Source organism: Choloepus didactylus, chromosome 4 (genome assembly GCF_015220235.1).
Source record: "Choloepus didactylus isolate mChoDid1 chromosome 4, mChoDid1.pri, whole genome shotgun sequence".
Classification (NCBI taxonomy): Eukaryota; Metazoa; Chordata; class Mammalia; order Pilosa; family Megalonychidae; genus Choloepus; species Choloepus didactylus.
This window is the reverse complement of record NC_051310.1, coordinates 148,711,268-148,731,387: the sequence shown is the minus strand read 5'-3', so window position 1 is coordinate 148,731,387 and position 20,120 is coordinate 148,711,268. Positions and strand designations below refer to the sequence as shown.

At 34.5% G+C, this 20,120-nt stretch overlaps 1 protein-coding gene and 1 pseudogene across 1 annotated transcript in view; one reads left to right on the top strand and one right to left on the bottom strand.

The window, feature by feature from the left end:
• Positions 1-20,120, top strand: part of AVEN (apoptosis and caspase activation inhibitor) — a 268,771-nt gene that overhangs the window by 67,139 nt on the left and 181,512 nt on the right. The window lies entirely within an intron of this gene.
• Positions 833-20,120, bottom strand: part of LOC119530927 — a 35,954-nt pseudogene continuing 16,666 nt past the window's right edge.

Below are 20,120 nucleotides of genomic sequence, written 5' to 3'. Positions count from 1 at the left end.
CCTTGTTTGAATCCATAAAAACCCTGAACTCTTTATACTCTGGGAGACAGATTTTTGGGCTGAGAGGCCATCTGATCTCCTGTGGCGCACGTCGTATTAAACTCTTTCTTCACTTGAAACCCTGGTGTCATTAATTGGCTGTCATGCGCCTTGGGCAGAGAGCCTACCCCTTTTGTCTGGTATCATTCAGGTGTCATTTTAGGACTCTTTCTATAAAACTCTGAAACAGATAATCATGGCTTCAGCTTTTCTTTTTGAACAGTATTCTGGGAGTTCTATCTCACACTGCATGAGCTTTGAATATTATACCATACTCTCACTAATCTTCAGGCATAAAAAGTTAGGTCTTTAAGCAATTTTTTCCACCCTCCCCTTCTTTTTTCAAATGGTGAGTCATTGAATAGATGCCATGTGCAATATCTTTTCCTTTCAAGATGTCACAGATAACCCGAGTTAGAAAAATGTTTACAGTGTGAACAGAATGCACTGGAGCAATATTGAAGATAAACATGTTTAGGTATAACTCTATAAACTCTGTTTATTTTAAGTGAAATACATACAAATTGAAATGATTAAACGATATATTAGTTAATATACTTGTCTCTGCATATTTTCATTTAGGGCTAAATCTTCCTCAATGTAATTTAATGAAAAGATACATTTTTGTACATTTTTAAACACTACCCTCATTTGGTAAATAAGAGAAGATAAATTAAACAAGAGTTCTCTTTCCTGTTTAACAGATGACATTAAAGTATACCTAATTTCTTTTTTCTCTTTAAAAACCTCCAAAGATAAAAGCAGTTTAATACCTAAAAATGTATTGGTTGCACTACTGGTCTCTAACACCATTTTGTGTTTTTTGTTGTTTTGAGGTAGGTTCTCCTTTGTCTGGTTTTACTGGTCCAGCTGTATCATTTTCATCATATTCATCATTGCTATGAACTTTAATTTTCTTGCCTTGAAACTGTACTTTTCCTTTGGCAGATCCAGCCTGAGAAGCTTTCTTTCCCTTTCCTTTTCCTTTAACTCTGTGACCTTTTGACTTCCATTTGTTTGTTGATTTGTGATTTTTTTCAATGTTTCTTTTTTTCCAGCTTTCCTTCTAGTACTTCCCACATCACTTCTTAGTCCCTTAATTGTAGGTTATCATTATTTGCTTCTTTGATTTTATCCAGTGCTTCCTTAGCTCTTTCTTTAAAGAGATTTATTCCCTCTTTCACTCCTCTGACAAAGTCTATTCCTTTTATTTCCCCATGGTTGTAGATCTTCCCTACAGATCTGATCATCTAAGTCACCCCAACATTTCAGCAAATATCTAATCTTTTCTTCTAGAGATTTCCTTTCAGCATCATTAGCACTTCATTGTTCTTTCTGTTCTTGTTTAGCACTTAATTTAGCTTCTACTTTATGTTACTTTCAGTTTTCATTCTTTTCTGTAATCTTTGAAAAGTATTAGAAAGTCTGGTTTAATACTTTTGGCCTGGGTGCTCTTAGCAGATTTAATACTCTCAAACACTGAAAATATTGATCCTTCAAGTGCTTTGTGCAATGTTTTCATCATTTGCATGGCCTCAGTTGGGAAGCTTTTCATATAGATGGATCTGTTTTTACATAATTTTTATACTCATTAGTCACTTCAGAGATTTGCTTTGAGATCTTCTGATTTTAGTTTTAGCTTCACTTATTTCCATGTGTTTTGCATTTGATTTGCTCAATGCTTCTATTATTTTAATGTATTTGGCAGTTTAACCTGTTGAATTTTATCGTCTCCAAAGATACCCAGTGTTCATTCAGTTCGATTTGTTTTTTTAAAAATTTGTCCCATTACAAATTAAATCTCCAAAATTTGATAACAGATTTTGGTCACCAGAACAGCCAGTTTTTCACTGTGGGGACCCAGGGCCTGGTCTCTCCCTCCCTAATGGGGAGTGAGGCCCCACAGCACGTAGCAACCTGTGTGACCAGGACAGAAGTTAAAGGTCATCAGACATCTTCAGGGAAGAAAGTATGTACAGATAGTATCATAAACCACTTATCTTGTAAAGCATTGAAACTCTCTTCCCCTGATCACTGTTGATAACAAACCTCTAGACCCCTGTGTCATGAAACTCTGCTGAAACTCTGTTCTCATACCCTATGGAATGGCTTTGTCCTAAACCCTTTTAAACAGACCCTTGCACTCCCCACCCTTGAAGAGTGCTAATTCCATTTTCCTTGGACAGCCACTACCAGGGACCCTCTCCTGTTTGTAAGTCTCAATAAACCCATGTCTAACTCTGTGCCTGGTTTGTTCTTTGGTCTTAGGGCTGTGTCGACCCAAGCCTTTCAAGAGCTGGGTTGGAACATTCATTATCACCATTTTCAACCATTGTGGCCTCCTTTCTGGTCCTGGTCCCACAGATCTGTGCCATAGGATCATGAGCAGCAGCTGGAATGTCTCAAGTTCATTTTTAGAACTAAATATTTGCTTATTTAGATAATGAGGTCATTCTTACTGGAAATAGCTTAATGATAGAACATTAGTGGTTATTTTTATTTTTTTGAATAAATAGCCTTTAGCACATTATTTACTGCTGCTGTTGCCTCTCAGTGTGTTCATTCTTACGACTCATACCTTCCATTTAAATTTAATTCTTACCATCATTTTAGGGAAGTTGTGGGAGGGAGAGCAAATAAATGCTTATTATCCATGACGTGTTTAAGTGGAAGATAAGTTCACTTGTTCCAGAAAGAGAGAATAAGAAAATCTTTATGATAAAGTTTTCAATGAAGTTCATTGTAAAACCTCCTCTAATAAAAAAAAAAAAGCATGAAATGCATGAATTAGGAGGTTATGAAAGGGAAACTATAACTTTAAGATAGTGATAGTAAAGTCACCTATTTCAATAAGTTTAACTGAAGGTACTGTATGTATTTAGGAAGTAGAATACAAGGAACGCTTGATTGATTGTTGGGTGTCAGGTGATCTGACTCTTGGTTCTGGCTTCCACATATTAGCTACATGAACTTGAGGGAGTGAAACTCTCGGAATCTCTTTTCTTTTCCCTCTTAGCTCTGAGTTAGAGATAATACTTGCCTTGCTTTCATCAAAGGTGATTGTAAGGATCATAGTACAATTGTTTTAAAAATTGTGTTATACAAAAGTTTAGGCAAAGAAAAACTATTGTGGTAGAATATACTGTGTAACTACAATGGGAGGTGGGTAGAAAAGCTTATTGTCACATTTAAAATCAGGCCATTAAGAAGGGATTGTCATTAAAATATCCAAGCATGGTGCTGACGTGTATAATGAGAATATAAAATACAATGACCATTAACTCATTTTCTCTAATTTAGCTTCTGTTTTGGGATTTGTTGACATTTCCCAATCTCTACAACTACAGACATGACACAGGGAACTTGCAAAATGATTAAAAATGGGAAAAATGGGATCTATGATGAAAGGTTTATGGGAAAAAAAAGAAGTTTGAGAAGTAGTTTCATAATTATGTCACATGTTTTACAACCCGTAAGGTCAACAGAAGGAAATCAAATGTGCTTAACTAAAATGCAAGGGATTTACATTGGCCACTCTTGTGCATTTCAGAGATGAGATATTTACTGGGAATCTAAGGGAGAGTTGGGAAATCATCTTGACTGGAAATCTTTCAAAATTGATTTGATCGCATTGAACTGAAATGGGTTCAACAGTGGTCCTTTCTGCTATATGGAATAGGCAAGGAGATTTATGAGGGATTTTTTCAACCCTATAATTCTGTTCTATTGACTTCTTTTAATTTTGCAATAGTTTTATAGTATTTTACCCAAGTACCTTAAGTGAACACATCCAGTGTTCTCAGGAGAGTTAGGCCTGAAATAAACAGGGAAGGGATGTATATGTGTAAATGGAATCTGTGGTGATTAATGACATTACACTAACAAGTTGATGGCAATAACCATAAGTGCTAGCATTTCCTTTTCACATACCACGTCGTCTGTGTATAAAGTGCGTTACATGGGATCTTTTTCTATTGTGTTGAATCCTAACTTTAACTTAGTGAGGTCGATTTCATTCTCTCTATTCTACTCATTTTGATATTAAGCCTTAGAAATAAAGGTAAACAATTTGACCAAAATTCACATATCTAATATGCACCAGAATCAGGATTTATATGCCTGGCTTCAAAGTTGTTCTTTTCCCACTGGGTACTATCCACTAAATCTACATATATTAGGTATCACTATCTTACACATTTTTTTTGGAGTAGCGGGAGGTCCCCGAGTCTGCAGTATCCAAACATTGTTGAAGCAAGAGGCAGGTCAGAGGACTATTTGGATTCAAAATTCTTTTGAGTTTTAATAAGCTGATATTATAAACTGATTCGATATTATTTTAAATGAAGAAAACCCAAGTGTACCTTTTCCAATTGAAAGGTGACGTACTCAAAAGAATGAAACATAAAGGATACTGCATTATTTATTCTTATTGTCGTTGTCATAGCTGAAGTAGAATGGAAAGAATACTCTCATGATTTGTTATGATTACTATATTGTCCCCAGAATGATTCTAATGAAATATCAATATATGTACTGTTTATTTTATTGACTGCATATATGGTATACATTCCCAAGAGTAGTGAGTATGTCAACATACTACGTTTTATAATGTGGTGAGTATTACTCTTGGAAAATTAAATCTGTGTCTAAATGTTTACTTGGCACTTGTTAAACGGATCTGATAGAGAGCCTTTTGGTCATTATCTATTATCCCTTAAATATTACTTCTCGGGATATTGTGCAGGAAGGGAAATATTTAATTTTTTATAACGGTAATGCCGGCCTTTTTAAAATCATGAAATTTAAGACAGTTTAATTGTTTTCTTAATTTTTATTGCTTGCTAAGAAGATAATTTATGGATTTTTTTTTCGTTATTCAACTTTAGAATTCTGTGATTATAGAGAATTTCCTGCCTTGTATATATAAAGCATTTAATCTTTATAAAAATTTGCACTGATATATGAGGTTATTATGAATAATCTTGACTAATAAAAATTAGCTTAATAGAACTCTGAGTTTGTTATTTTGAATTTCTCCTTCCGTGGTGGGAATGATATGTGAGTCAGATTTTTCAGAGAGAGATGACCGGGCGCCTGGACTTTTTGGTGTTCTGCTGTTCAGAGAATTGTAGAACATTTAGGTTCAGAGATAGACGAGTTCCCAGAGATAATTCTTTCCTTGAACTTCTATTATTTAACACTTCTTAAAAATTAAGAGAATGAGGCTTAAAGAGTTTTAGTGACTATGTACAAGGTCACAAAATTGGGCATAGTAGACTTTGGATTTAAACTCAGGATTTCTAGTTTGTTGTCATTCATTCAGTGTATACTTAATGGGCATTTACAGTGTATGTATTATGCCAGGTGCTGAGGGTGCAGAAATGGCTAAAACATGCACTCTCTGACTTTAAGAATTTGTTGGGGGAGGCAATCCAACATGGGCCCCGAGCATTTCTATACACTCTCACTGTGTATGCCAAGACTTCAAGTACTAACGACTCTACTCAGTCCATTTGTTGGCTGTATCTGCATTAGGCAACTGAGGGATGAGATAATGCCTGCTTCATGTGAAGATCAGGCTCACTTCCATTTAACTATAAAAGCAGTGAGTTCCCTAAGCTCAGTGTTCCTTTCCATAACATGTGTAAGCATCCATGATGGGCTCTTTGCATTATCCTTATGGGGTTGAGAGGCATAGGGAAACAGTGCAAATGAATGAATGTGAAACTTTGGTTACTGCTTTTGCCATGAGTTATAAAGTCCTTTGTCTCTGACCCAGGAGTCTCATGTCTTCTGCCAGAATCAATGAAAGAGTAACAGACTAACTTGTTATCTTGTAAATAGGATAAAATCTCAGACCCTGCAAAGTTCTTGACAAATGTCACCCATGAATGGCAACCAACCATTACAGTTCAGTATGGTAGGCACAGAATACTTTGGGACAACTGAGGCAGCACACCCAGTTTAGCTTGGAAAGTCAGAAGCTTTCTGAGTCCATTGCTCTTAACTGATAATACTAGATAGTACATCTATTGAGGGTAGATGTTTTTGTTATTAGTATATGGCTCAGTATTTAGCACATGGTTCATGACTATAATGCCTGGAGAGTGGATGAATAAGCTGTTGATAGTTACTGGGTGTGATTCACTGTCTCAGCCACCAATATATTTGCTACTAGATTTCCTTTCTTTTTCTCAAGACCTGAAGTCTCACATTCAAGAGGAGGGGGAACTAAGCTTAACCTCTTGGAGGAGTATCAAGGGATTTGTGGACATGTATTTAAACAATGACAGGAAATAATAAATCTTTTTGGGGAGATATTCTGAGGCTATGCAGAAGTTCTCTTTCTTCTTAAAATGTTCAGGGGAACCAGTTCTCTTAGAATGAGGCCCAAGAATTGCCTCAGGCAAGAGGTCAAACAAGAATGACTAAACTTTAGCCCTTTTTGTTTGCTTTTGCTTTATTGTAGAGCTATCTATATTATAAATGGTGCTATTCTTGTGTATTGACTCTTCTGTCAATTTCTTTGAAGAGTGAAAACATTTGTATTAATCAAATGAGGTTAATGAGGGTATATTTGTGAAACAAGGTAAAACACCAGTGATTGCATTATTTTAATTTTTTGGGTTACAAAATGTTTATTTTTATCTCTTAGCATTTATTGGCTACCAAGCAAGATGCCACTTTAGAAAGATTATAAAGGTATGTATACGTGTGTGTGAATGTGTGAATAGTTACAATGCAAATGAATTTTATACATGTCTAATATCCATTGCTCAGAAAAGCCTATAGTTATGGCTTCTGACTTAATGTTGTGCTTCTTATACAGGAGACAGTGATGATGTCTGTGGTAGGTTGAATTATGTACCCCAACACAGACATGTTCTTAATCTGCTTTCCTATGGGTGTGAAACTTAACCTTTTGAAGATGTTATTTTTAGTTAAGGTGTGGCCAACTGAACCAGGGTGGGCTTTAATCTGGTTTAGAGAAGTCCTTATAAAGGCCTTATAAGAAGGCCTTATAAAGAGAACACAAATTCACAGAAGAGAGAAAAGGAGAAGACATGGCCATGTGACAGAGGCAGTGATACAATCCAAGAAATCAGAAGGACTGTCAGCAGTCTGCACCAGAACTCTTCAGATTCTGGGAGAAAAGATTTTGGACTTCTATCCCCAAAACCGTGAGCCAAAAACTTCCTGTTGTTTAAGCTAATCCATTGTGTGGTATTTGTCTTGGCAGCCTAGCAGACTAAGACAGTGTCCTTCCAATTAGGAAGTGCAAGTCTCCCAAAAGTAGGAGTTGATGGATGAGAAGGAAGACATACTCCAGGGCAGAACATAATTTTAACAAATATGACATTGTAAAAATATAGCTGTAGAAGGTGGATGATAGAAGGGGAAGAGGTAAGATAGAAAAAGGCTAGAGACTAATAATTCCATCTTCCAATGGAAAGGTGGTGTCACGTAACTTGCCTAATGTCATAACAAGCATGTGATAATACTGCAATATGAATTCCTCAGTCTGATTCAAAACCCATTACTATTCTTTGTAGTGTACTGTTGCCTTGTGCAGTTCACATATAGTAGGTTGTGCAGTAATAGGCATTTTACTTTAGTGTATAGAAAATTTTGTTGAGGACAGTTGTTTGTGGTGGTTTTTATTTTTTCCTTTTCAGTATCTTTAAAAAGAAAAGCTTTTGTCTACTTTAAAAAAATTGGTTTTGCTGGATGGTTTGGTGCCTTTTGATCTGGTCATGACAATGGAAAAATTACTCTTGCTACTTGCTTCCATTAAATTGAAAAATCTGTCAAAAATATGGATATATTTGAACTATATGATTTGTAATATTAAGAAGGAGGTACTTAGGAGCTCTAATACGGAAGTGAGGTTTTCTTGGCTGCTGATAATTATTTAACTCAAGCAAAAAGATAATTATGTATTAAGCTATGTGTGCTGAAAGCTAAGTGAATTTCATCTAGTTTATGTTTTCTAGGAAAATCGATAAATCATTGATAAATCACTATCCTTAATATTTTTCACATTGCTTTTTGGGTTTCTTATTCATGCCTTTGAACCCATGAGCCAATAAATTTCTGTTGATAAGGTAACCCATTGTATGGCATTGTTTTAACAGCCAGGACACTAAAACAGAGATGTTCTAAGATGTATGGGGAGGAGAGAGCCTGGGAGAGATGGAGTGAGAAAGGGACCTTCTAGTGAGAAGGGTTTTAGGTTTCTTATCTCAGTACAACCAGGGAAGATCTGCTTTCACATGCCTTTTATCTTAATATTTTTATCTAAGATCTTGTTTGAAGGAATGTTTCACTGCTAAAAAATGATGGGATGTCAAAGCTCAAAAAGTCCAGTGTTGTACACACCAACATCAGATCACAGGTTTCTGTGAAGACTTGATGAATACATTCATTCATCTCCCCTGAGCATTTCTAGAAACTATAATTGACTCCTCCCGATCCTATGTATAGATGAATTCTCGAGTGATGCCTGGCTTACTTCAACACTCTTCTTACCTTAATTTCTAACATAGGGGGTGAGATGCGGTAGAAAGTTTATTAGCCTTTGTCCCTACTCTAAAATGATAATGTATAAGTGTACAGAGATCACCATTGTTGGCATAGATTTAACGGATCACAAAACTTGAGTGTCTGATCATGCTGTGGTCTTCAAACTCAGAAAGGAAATTTGTCTTAGATACTTCCTCACATAGAAAGAGCATAGAATAACTGTAATATTTTAAGTATGTCACTTCTTTCACTTTCATCTTTAAGTAGAAAGTTGATTGTAGTATCTCTCCCATTTCTTTTACAAGATATACAAATTCTCCTATAATCACTTTTTAAGAGGAAAGTCAGTTTAGGTCATTTTGAACTATTAATGAAGTTCTAGATCACAATACGGCATGATGAATGTGATTTCCACATGTCATACAACAGAAGTTTAAGAGATATTAAATTTTCTGTCCTTTATTTGCATACCTCATGATATCACATAATAACCTTAACAGATCTGATTTCTTTATAGCTATTATTTTGTATGACTACTCCAAAATGTTTCCCACAGTGAGACTTTTCTATAGTTGACCTATTTGCCCATTACCAGTAAAGGGAAGCTGAGTTATATTTTAGGTTCATTTTTTAGCCTGTTTGATGAGCTTGTACTTGAGAATGTATTAGGATACATTTTCCTATTCATTTAACACTCACCTACTGAGTAACTAGTACTGTACTTACCTGGGGAATAGATAAATGAAATGTGGTCCTAACTCTCAAGGTCCTCACCCATGAGGAATGCAGAGTTTAGTAGGCAAAATGGATATTATATAAATAGATTTTCAATTCAATCTAACAAGATGCTATAATAGAGTTATTATCAAAGTGCTATGGAAGTTCTGGGGTATGGGAAACTCTTCTGTAGGTATTACCATAAGTTACCCAGAAATTGCTGCATGTAGAGGACATGTCCTTGCAACAATTATGAAGAAAGATATGCAGGTGATGAAGTACTAAGTATTTCGAGTGGTGTCATGTTATGTTCTGTTATATCTATAATTAGTTATATAGATATATTTAAAATCTATTTCTAGATAAATCTACGTCTGATAGATTTAGGTTATGCACCAACCAGCACACACAAAACAGTTCAATAAACAGACAAAATTTTTATTGAGATAACCAAGCTGGAAACTGTCTCTGACTTTTGTTAATGAGCACATTAGATAATGCGGCATTCTACAGTGAAAATCAGTAAATAGAAAGACAAACGTATTCTGATAATGCCCACTGTGACATCAAACTATGAGTCTATAAAAGTGGTAATGTCTTCTAATTGGTCTGAATTCTTGGGTTACTTCACTAATACCTCTAGTACCATTTGAAGAATGGAGGACGGCAGGATCTTCAAACAGTGTTGAGTGACAAAGTGGTAGTAATTAGTTACTACATAGGACTAGATAAATGCTTTAGGAATTTCCTAACACACTATCATCTCAAGAGGGCTGTGTAACTGTAGTTAATAAGACTTCAACTTGGCTTGCAGTTATGCATGGAATTATTATTGTTTTTTACACGGAAGTTTTATATAGGCTCTGAGTCTAGGAGGCTAAGTCACAAACAGTTAATAGGTTGGATTGGGTCTCCTGCCACTAATCAAAGGATAAACTGCACTTGTGTTCAATGCGGGATGGATTGGTTATTCTGTTTTCTCCTCTGCAGCTATAGCTGCATGCAAAGATTATACAAAGAGGAGAGAGGTATGTTTATGTGTTTGTAAGAGGAACTCTCATTTTTGCCCCCTTTGTTGAGCTCTCAACTTAATTTTATTATTTTTGCAGACTTTTTCTTGAAGACTTTCATAGAACACAGTAGTTTTTACTTATTACAGAGCTTCCTCTTCTTTTATGAATTTGTGTTTTCTTAAAAAGATGTTCTTTTGCCCCCTCACTGCCCTCATGTTACAATGCTATATGATATATCACATATTAATCCATATTATGGAATCACCTTAGATTGATATTTGGGAATCTCTTTCTCATTCAGGGAAATTGTCTGTCTTTGCTGAATAGCATCGGTATTTTTATTTGAATCAAGGTGAAATTTTGTACCAATTCCTCAGTTCTCTAGGTTTCTCTTTCATTATTTTTTGCTTGCTTACTGATATTTCCCACATTTTATCATCTGTGAATTTAATTAACATGATATTTTACCCTCCCTTTCAAGTTATTAATGAAGTAAAAGTGAAATGGTGCTTTTATCCTTAATCGTTGATGCTGAAAAATTGACAAATGCTATGAAATCATTCCTTCTGTGATTCAGTTTCTGTCGTGCATCTCTTTGGTGTTTCTGTGCTGTGATTTGAAATGATAATGCTCACATCTCTTTTGCTGCTAGTTCACACTGAAAGGATATAATCATCTGTTTGATATCACAGCCACTTCCCCAGCCACAGATTGTGATGTCACAAACCAAAGATTATTCTTTCACAGCAGGAAAAAAGCTAGAGAGGAGATGAACCTTCATGATGAGCTGTTATCCTTATTCAAATTTGGGTCACTAAATAGAGAAAATTAACCTTTCTAAGAAACAAATAAACTAATTGAAATATCCTGTTGAATTAAGCTTTAAAAACTTTATTAAACTGGAATGAAAACAGTTCTTTCAAAAAATTTAAATAAAATTTTGGGAGTTATAATAATGTAGATGAAAGTAAATACACATTTGCTGTATTTAAATTTACTATGTTGTGCCAGTCTTTTTAAGTGTTAACATTTAAAAATGAATTTTAGGTATATTTCTAATTTTATATATAAAAATTATATTGCCTGCTATTTCAGACAAAAGTTATTATTATTATTATTATTTAGATTTGCATCTAAACAAAACTCTAAGTGGATATACTTTATTTTGATCTATATATCAACTTTTACTTTCTTATGGTTTAAATGAAAATTTATATCTTTGGATAATTTAGAGTGAGCAGAATTTAAAAATATAGCATATATGTCATTGTAAGATATGTTAGCCAAAATATTTACTCTGTTTATATGAAAGAAACCAATAATAACTGATCATATTACATTTATAATCTGAGATGATATATGTGCATAAAACACATTCTAGATTATAGAAACAATTAGGTAGTCATTGAATACTTCTCAAGAATATTCAAAACCTCTTTAATTGTTAAACCTATATACCAGGGAAAAACTACAATAAATAAACCAAGATTTCACATACTAACATAAAATCCTTTACCCATTGTTATCCATGAGATGCTAAACTTCAAGCAATTTTCAACTTTTTAATGCATCACTGATAAGCTATGCATTTAAAAATTAGTAATTTTTATTCTTACACCTTTTTCACCAAAATGAAGAGGAAAAACATACATTATTCCAAATTAGTGTAGGATTTTTTTTTAAGTTATAAAAACCTCAGTGATCATTATTTAGAATGGATTACTGTAGGAAAGAAAATGAAGATTCATTGGGACTGATGTTGATGAGGGCTAAAGATGGGTAGATAATATCCGTTTACCCATCCTTTGTTATCAGAAGATAAGTCATAGAGGCAGAGTTCCCAAATAGGTGGTATTTGGGCGTCTGCTTACATAACAATGAGTAAATAAAATGCAGAAAACTTTAGGAACATAGTTGTATGCCTCCTTCAGTTCTGTTTATTGGGAGCAAATTGTTTGAGCATAATATTAACACCATATTTTTGACCAAGTTGATTAGAATAACCTTTATGATTTGGAATATTGATTATTATTTTTCTCTTACATGTTTCAAAGCATGTCATTACAAAAACTATAATATTATCATAATGAGGAAACAGATGAAAAGAACACTTAAGGGTTCTGGTAAGTCTTAGTATAGGTAAAACACGTTACTTTAGTTAGGGCTGGTATAAGAATGAGATGTTTTGAAATTTCTAAATATTTTTCTCTAAACCAATTGGTTCATTATACAATTACTGCTTGTATTTAAATTGCTGTTCTCTTTGGTACTGGAAAATGATGGTGAATTTCTGCAGTGAATTCAGATGCAATAGATTTGTGATATTTAAGGTTATTTATAGACTCTGTTCAAAAGAGTGAAGGGATCATGTAATTCATTCTCAAAATTTGGAATAATGAAAGAATTCAGTGAAAATGAAGAGAAGAATTTAAAATCTGCTTTTTAGACAAGTACTGAAGAATTATTTATGATAGCTTTGCAAGTATTATCAAAAGATCTTTATAATTAGGTGTGATTTGCTTTCACTGTTTCTTTTATCTTCTAAGATAATAGAAATGTGATTATGTTGTATGAAAAGATGCTTTATGAAAATATGCTTTGAACTTGGCTTTTCCAACTGAAGTTATATGAAAATTATGAATTTTTGGTAAAAATCTGTGTAGAGAATTAAAATTTTGTCATGTGAAGGAAGTCTGACAATTCCTTTTTATTGTTTTTACAAAAGATCGCCTAAAAGAGGTTTCTAGGGAATTTCTAAAAGGTACCATATCCTTTAAAAGGCACTGTATCCTTGCACTTACTACAGTTCAATAGTTCTTTGCATTTTATAGTTTGGACTGTTTATCTGAGTTAAAGCTTTTGAGGTATTAAGATATCAGACATCCTTTGTTTTGTTGTTAAATCACAAAAATGTCCTCATTTAGTCTATTATGATGATATGCCCCGTATCTTTAGGGTAAATTAGCTCCATTCTACTATTTACTTTCTTTTACCAGAGATTGCTTTTCTTTAGTGTGAATGAATGACATCATAACTTTTTTTGTTGTTATTGCTAAAGATAAAAACCACTTATTGAGGGTTTTTTTTTCCTGCATCAATAGAAATTTAAAAACTATTATTATTAATTTACCAAATGCCTGGAGAAACAAAGTTCATGTGAATATATTTTGCAAATAGCATCTGTGAATGGCTCTACCGTTCAGGGCTCTCTTCATTTACCTTTTCAAGCTGTTAAATTAGAAAAAAAAAAGGGGGGGGAGGGATTTTTATTATGAAAGATGGGACAAATCTAATGAAAATGGAATGTTTTTTTTTTGGGGGGGGTATTTTATGCTCCAGTTATGAATGATTAGTTTATACAGCATAAGTAAAAACGAATGTTTACCTCAGAATCCTTAAATCTGATAAGGCTTAAGGCAAGATCGCATGAAATTCAAATCTACTGGCTCATTCACAGCATCAGCAGGCTCAGTTTCAGTAGTCAAGATATAAATTAATGTTATAAAAGTAAAACTTACCTGGCAGTGGTTTGTTTGAAGCTCAGTAATTTGAACTCTGGCTGGAAACAGTAAGCTTCAATACCTGAAATGCCTTCTATACTTTCCTTTTATGTTTCCTTTTACCACTATGTTGTATTTCTTGCAGTGTCTTTATCTCTGTATTCCCAGTAATCTGTAGTATTAGCTAAGATAGCATACAATAGATGGAGATTCCATTTTGAAAGGATTATAGAAATAGAAGGGTGATTTTGCCTTTCTCTATCTGATAACAGCAGTTGAACTGACCACAGGCAATTTGAGTGTTCAGAACTTATTAAAAATTCATTGAATGTTTCAGCAGTGAGAAATCCTGGTTGTATCTATAGACGTTTTACCCTCTGGAAAAGTTCTGCTATCCATGTTTCAGAAATACAGAAGTTCCCAAATCAAGTTGCTTTTAAAAAAAAAATCATCTGGACTGGAAGCATAGATGTTCCCTTGTACTCTCTTGCTTTTCCTGTTTGTTTTTCTCTTTACCAACTTTTCAGTCCATTAGTTTCCTTTTTATAGAGGATGAAGTGATTTCTTCTGTCCTTGTGCTTCTGTAGCACATAGTTCTGGCATAGTTTTTTGAAAAGGGAGAGAAAAATCCAAAAGGAGGTACGGCTTTATCATATCTCCGGACAGTGAGCACATTTGGCATGAATGGAGAGCTGATGTGAGCTATTCAAACCAGACAGCAAACTGATGGGATGACGCTTCCATACATAATAAACCCATTAATTACTTCTCCTGATGGACAGCAGTATGCCCTGAAAGGAGGAAAGAAAGGAGCAGATGATCGTATTCGGTTTGATAGGTGCTCTCTGTTTGAGCAGCTTGTCATTGAGAAGTGAATCGAGGAAAAGCTGCAGCTTGGGAGGGTGATCAGGTAGAATGGGCAAGAGTCTGTTTTGACAGCAGTTAAGCAACGTGTTTTGAGAGGAAAAAGAGAGTTTAGCACAGAGGTAGCTGGAATAAGGTTCCAAAATGCTTTTGCAAACGTTCATTTTTCTGTTAGTCCTTTTGGCTGGAAGAAAATGCATTGTACTTAAGCTATGCTATGCATTATTTGCAGAAATTTTGCTGAGCTGTTTTCTTATATGTAGTTTTTCTAAAAAAGGAAAATAATTTTTAAAAAGTCTTTGAAATAGAGTATATTGTGTGTTTTAAAAATTTATAGTGGAGAAAAAGTTGCTTTTTTTTTTTTTTTATGAAAGGCATACCTGTTTTCACATCGCACATCTTTTGAGAACATGCATTTTGTTGTTTTGGCATAAAGCATTATGACTCATCATTGTAATATTTAAAATTTTTCTTAGATAGACTTTTTTTTTTTTTAATCATTTTATTGAGATATATTCACATACCACGCAGTCATACAAAACAAATCGTACTTTCGATTGTTTACAGTACCATTACATAGTTGTACATTCATCACCTAAATCAATCCCTGACACCTTCATTAGCACACACACAAAAATAACAAGAATAATAATTAGAGTGAAAAAGAGCAATTGAAGTAAAAAAGAACACTGGGTACCTTTGTCTGTTTCCTTCCCCTATTTTTCTACTCATCCATCCATAAACTAGACAAAGTGGAGTGTGGTCCTTATGGCTTTCCCAATCCCATTGTCACCCCTCATAAGCTACATTTTTATACATCTGTCTTCGAGATTCATGGGTTCTGGGTTGTAGTTTGATAGTTTCAGGTATCCACCACCAGCTACCCCAATTCTTTAGAACCTAAAAAGGGTTGTCTAAAGTGTGCGTAAGAGTGCCCACCAGAGTGACCTCTCGGCTCGTTTTGGAATCTCTCTGCCACTGAAGCTTATTTCATTTCCTTTCACATCCCCCTTTTGGTCAAGAAGATGTTCTCCGTCCCACGATGCCGGGTCTTAGATAGACTTTTAAGTGGGTATGTGAAAGAATACTTCTAATAAAGTCAATTCATAATCTTTATACTTTAATTTTTAAATATAAGGATTTTTTTCTAATGTCTGTAGACTCCTTCAAGAGTATATCTGGGCAATGGATGTTTTAATAAAATTATTATGAAAAATTTCAAACTTATTGAAAACTATGGAAAATAATATATGAGCGCCTATGAACCCATTACCCGGATTCAGTAACTATCAAGATTTTTGCCACATTAGCTTCATCTGGCTTGTTTTCTTTGCAGAAATATTTTAAAGCAAATTTTGTTTCACCTCTTCCTACTTTTAGTATGTATATTTTAAAAGCTTGGACATTTTCTCATGTGACTACTGTGCCGTTATCACACCAAACAAAATTAGCAATGATTCTTTGATGTCATACAATGATTCAGTACAATTCAAATTTCTCATATCTCAGAAACTGTTTCTTCACAGGCTTTTTTGAATTAGGATCCAGACAAAGAACACAGATTTTATTTAGTTGTTAGACATTAGAATTTTAAACACTGACTTAATCACATATAAGAAAGAATTAAATTTTAATTTTATGATAGTCTTTTAAAATGTTTGTAATATTTGTATAAGAAAACATATCTCTAGGATATTTTGTATAAACTTTTATCCCCACATAACATTATGCATGATAACCAAAAAGAAATGTAATTTTATATGATAATGACGGATCATTGGCTTGGTTCATTGCTTTCTATAGGTTTTCCTTGATTTGTTCTGGAGTATGTAGTTCAGATGCTGTCCCAAGCTACTGGGACTAACTTTTGGTCTGGGAAAACTCAAATACATTTTAAGAGTTAGTTCTCTTATTTTATTGCTGAAAAACACCACCTTGCTTTTTTAGCTTATCAAATACAATAGAACACGTCTGTAATAAATACTTCATTTTAACTCACTGATTATTAAGCATCTTTTCAACATTTGAATGTGACATAGAGTCCTGTAAAGATTTGAAAAAAGAAAATTATGAATCTATCAAAAGGGATCACTGTGTTCATGAGGATCAATGACTAATGTTATATATACATATTTTTCATTAATGTCAGGGTTTTTGTTTTTTTCTATCCTGTGGATTTTTGTTTTCCTATAAGGTATGTACTCCCAGCTCTTTCTGAGAAATCAGAGCATTTGGTTGTCCACTTAACCTTTCCAGGGATGCAGTAACATAATGTCTTGAAATAGCTTGTGTGCTCTGTTCTCCCTTATTGAAATTCATTCTCATGTATCACTCTCTTTCTCTCTTATTCTCTTTGTCTTTCTTTCCTCTTCTCACTTCTTCCAAAATGGCTAGATGAATGAGAATGGTGAAGGTGAAAATATGGGAAGCTATTTGAAGGGGATGGATGGAAATGATCCTATTCTGTGTCCGCTTAGGCTCAGAGCCACTCTGTGGCTTCCATTTCCATGGAGGGCTATAGATTATTGCACTCTCTAGGTGCTGACAGATGGTACATCCTTGGCTGTGTCTCCTGTCATATGTCATATTATGGCATGGATGGTTGGTAGCTTTGTGTAGCACTTTTTTGTTCTCCAATTATGTCTGCCTTATTCCTTATCTCTTGCCAAACAGGGAGTACGTGTGTTATATTACTTGTCTTTGCCAGTCACTTACGAAAGCTTAGTAAATAATTGCTGACTATGACTCATATATAGGTAAGATGAATGGTGAAAGGTGAGCCAAAAAGCTTCCTTTTCCTTTTCAAGCTGTCTCTGTAATTTTTCTCTTCAGTCATTCATAATAGATGTCACCATTGGGAGGGCAATTGGAAACATGCGGGTTCTCCTGGAGAACTTTGCTCGATTGGTAATAGAGTGGTTACATAAAGAACTAGAATAACAGATTGTGAGCAATTTTGGGTGAAAGTCCCTACTCTATTCCAAAGCATTGTCTCCCAGTGTGGTAGCTATAAACTGAATTATAGGAAACAATTGACTTAAGCAGTGACTCGTAGAGTTAAAACCAAAAGTAGATATACCTCAACTATTGTGAGAATCACTTTTTGCCAAGACTTGTTGGTGTATTTGACTTTGATCTTGTTTTTATAAAGCTACATTTATTTTTACTTTCTGTAGGATGCTCTTTCCATTTTGAAGCAAGGAGTTGTCTGTGTGAATAATATTGCTTAGGAATCTAATTGGTTAAGTGGTTAGTTGGGTAGATGACCTTGCTACCCCTCCACTCCCAAATACGAGGAGAAAGAAAGAAAGTCTCAGGGAAATGAAATTTTACGTTCTCATTGGTATATATAATAAAGCACAATTTTCTTTTCTTTAAATGTCTTAACTCCCATCTCCATTTTGCCACTCCCTTTATTCTCATATTTAATCTGAACTTTCATTTCCACTATCAAGTTGCCCAAACACCTTCACAAGCTTCATAGGCTTTACAGAGTTTTATGTATAATAAAAGAGATGATTTTTTTTCTTCACAAGGATCTTTCTTGCTTGAATGATAGGTCCATACCTAGAAGTGTGCTCACAGGTATTTCTAAGTCTTTTTAAAGTTGTAATTGCTCTTTTAAGGAAAAAATAATCCCTTCTTTATGTTCTCCAGTTCTTAGATCAATAGGATTTGTGTTTGAGAATTTCTTCTGCGGCAACTAGAATTTTTTAGGGCATTCAAATATTCATAGTCTCAATTGAGTGTTACTATTTTTCAGTTATTAAACCAAGAGAAAAAGTTTATTTTAAGGGTGTATTGCTGTGGAATTATGTAAGCTCCTAATATGATAAATGCGCTTTCTTGTTCTTGTTAAAAACATCAAATCTTTGCTGGCTTGCTTGGGTAATGCTAGATTATTGTTGGTGCAGTAATTGTAATAGATAACAAATATTTATTGACTTCTTATTAGGTATAAGGCATTGTTCATGGTTTTTTTTTTTTTTTTTTTTTTTTTTTCTGTCAAACTCATTCATCTTTAATGATTTCAGTAAGCACAATAAATAAGATAGAAACCAAAAAACAGCCATAACAAAGAATTAGGATATAAGTGAAATCACCAAAGGAATTTTTAAAATAGGAAATATGTTGACAACATGACATTTTTTTTGATATATATATATATTTTTTTTTCTTTTTTTTTAATCATCATTTTATTGAGATATATTCACATACCACGCAGTCATACAAAACAAATCGTACTTTCGATTGTTTACAGTACCATTACATAGTTGTACATTCATCACCTAAATCAATCCCTGACACCTTCATTAGCACACACACAGAAATAACAAGAATAATAATTAGAGTGAAAAAGAGCAATTGAAGTAAAAAAGAACACTGGGTACCTTTGTCTGTTTGTTTCCTTCCCCTATTTTTCTACTCATCCATCCATAAACTAGACAAAGTGGAGTGTGGTCCTTATGGCTTTCCCAATCCCATTGTCACCCCTCATAAGCTACATTTTATACATCTGTCTTCGAGATTCATGGGTTCTGGGTTGTAGTTTGATAGTTTCAGGTATCCACCACCAGCTACCCCAATTCTTTAGAACCTAAAAAGGGTTGTCTAAAGTGTGCGTAAGAGTGCCCACCAGAGTGACCTCTCGGCTCCTTTTGGAATCTCTCTGCCACTGAAGCTTGTTTCATTTCCTTTCACATCCCCCTTTTGGTCAAGAAGATGTTCTCTGTCCCACGATGCCGGGTCTACATTCCTCCCCGGGAGTCATATTCCACGTTGCCAGGGAGATTCACTGCCCTGGGTGTCTGATCCCACGTAGGGGGGAGGGCAGTGATTTCACCTTTCAAGTTGGCTTAGCCAGAGAGAGAGGGCCACATCTGAGCAACAAAGAGGCATTCAGGAGGAGACTCTTAGGCACAAATATAGGGAGGCCTAGCCTCTCCTTTGCAGCAACCGTCTTCCCAAGGGTAAAACTTATGGTAGAGGGCTCAACCCATCAAACCACCAGTCCCCTATGTCTGTGGTCATGTTAGCAACCATGGAGGTGGGGTAGGCGAATACCCCTGCATTCTCCACAGGCTCCTCAAGGGGGCACTACATCATTTTTTTTCCCTTGTTTTTCTTTTTTTTTTTTTTTTTTTAACTTTCCCTTCTTTTTTAAATCAACTGTATGAAAAAAAAAGTTAAAAAGAAAACAAACATACAGTAAAAGAACATTTCAAAGAGACCATAACAAGGGAGTAAGAAAAAGACAACTAACCTAAGATAACTGCTTAACTTCCAACATGTTCCTACTTTACCCCAAGAAAGTTACATAATATAGCAACCTTTCTGTGAACTTGTTCCTACTATATCCATCAGAAATTAACAGACCATAGTCATTTCTGGGCATCCTCAGAACGTTAAATAGCTTATCTGTTCTTCTTGGATTATTGTTCCCCCTTCCTTAATTGCTCTCTAC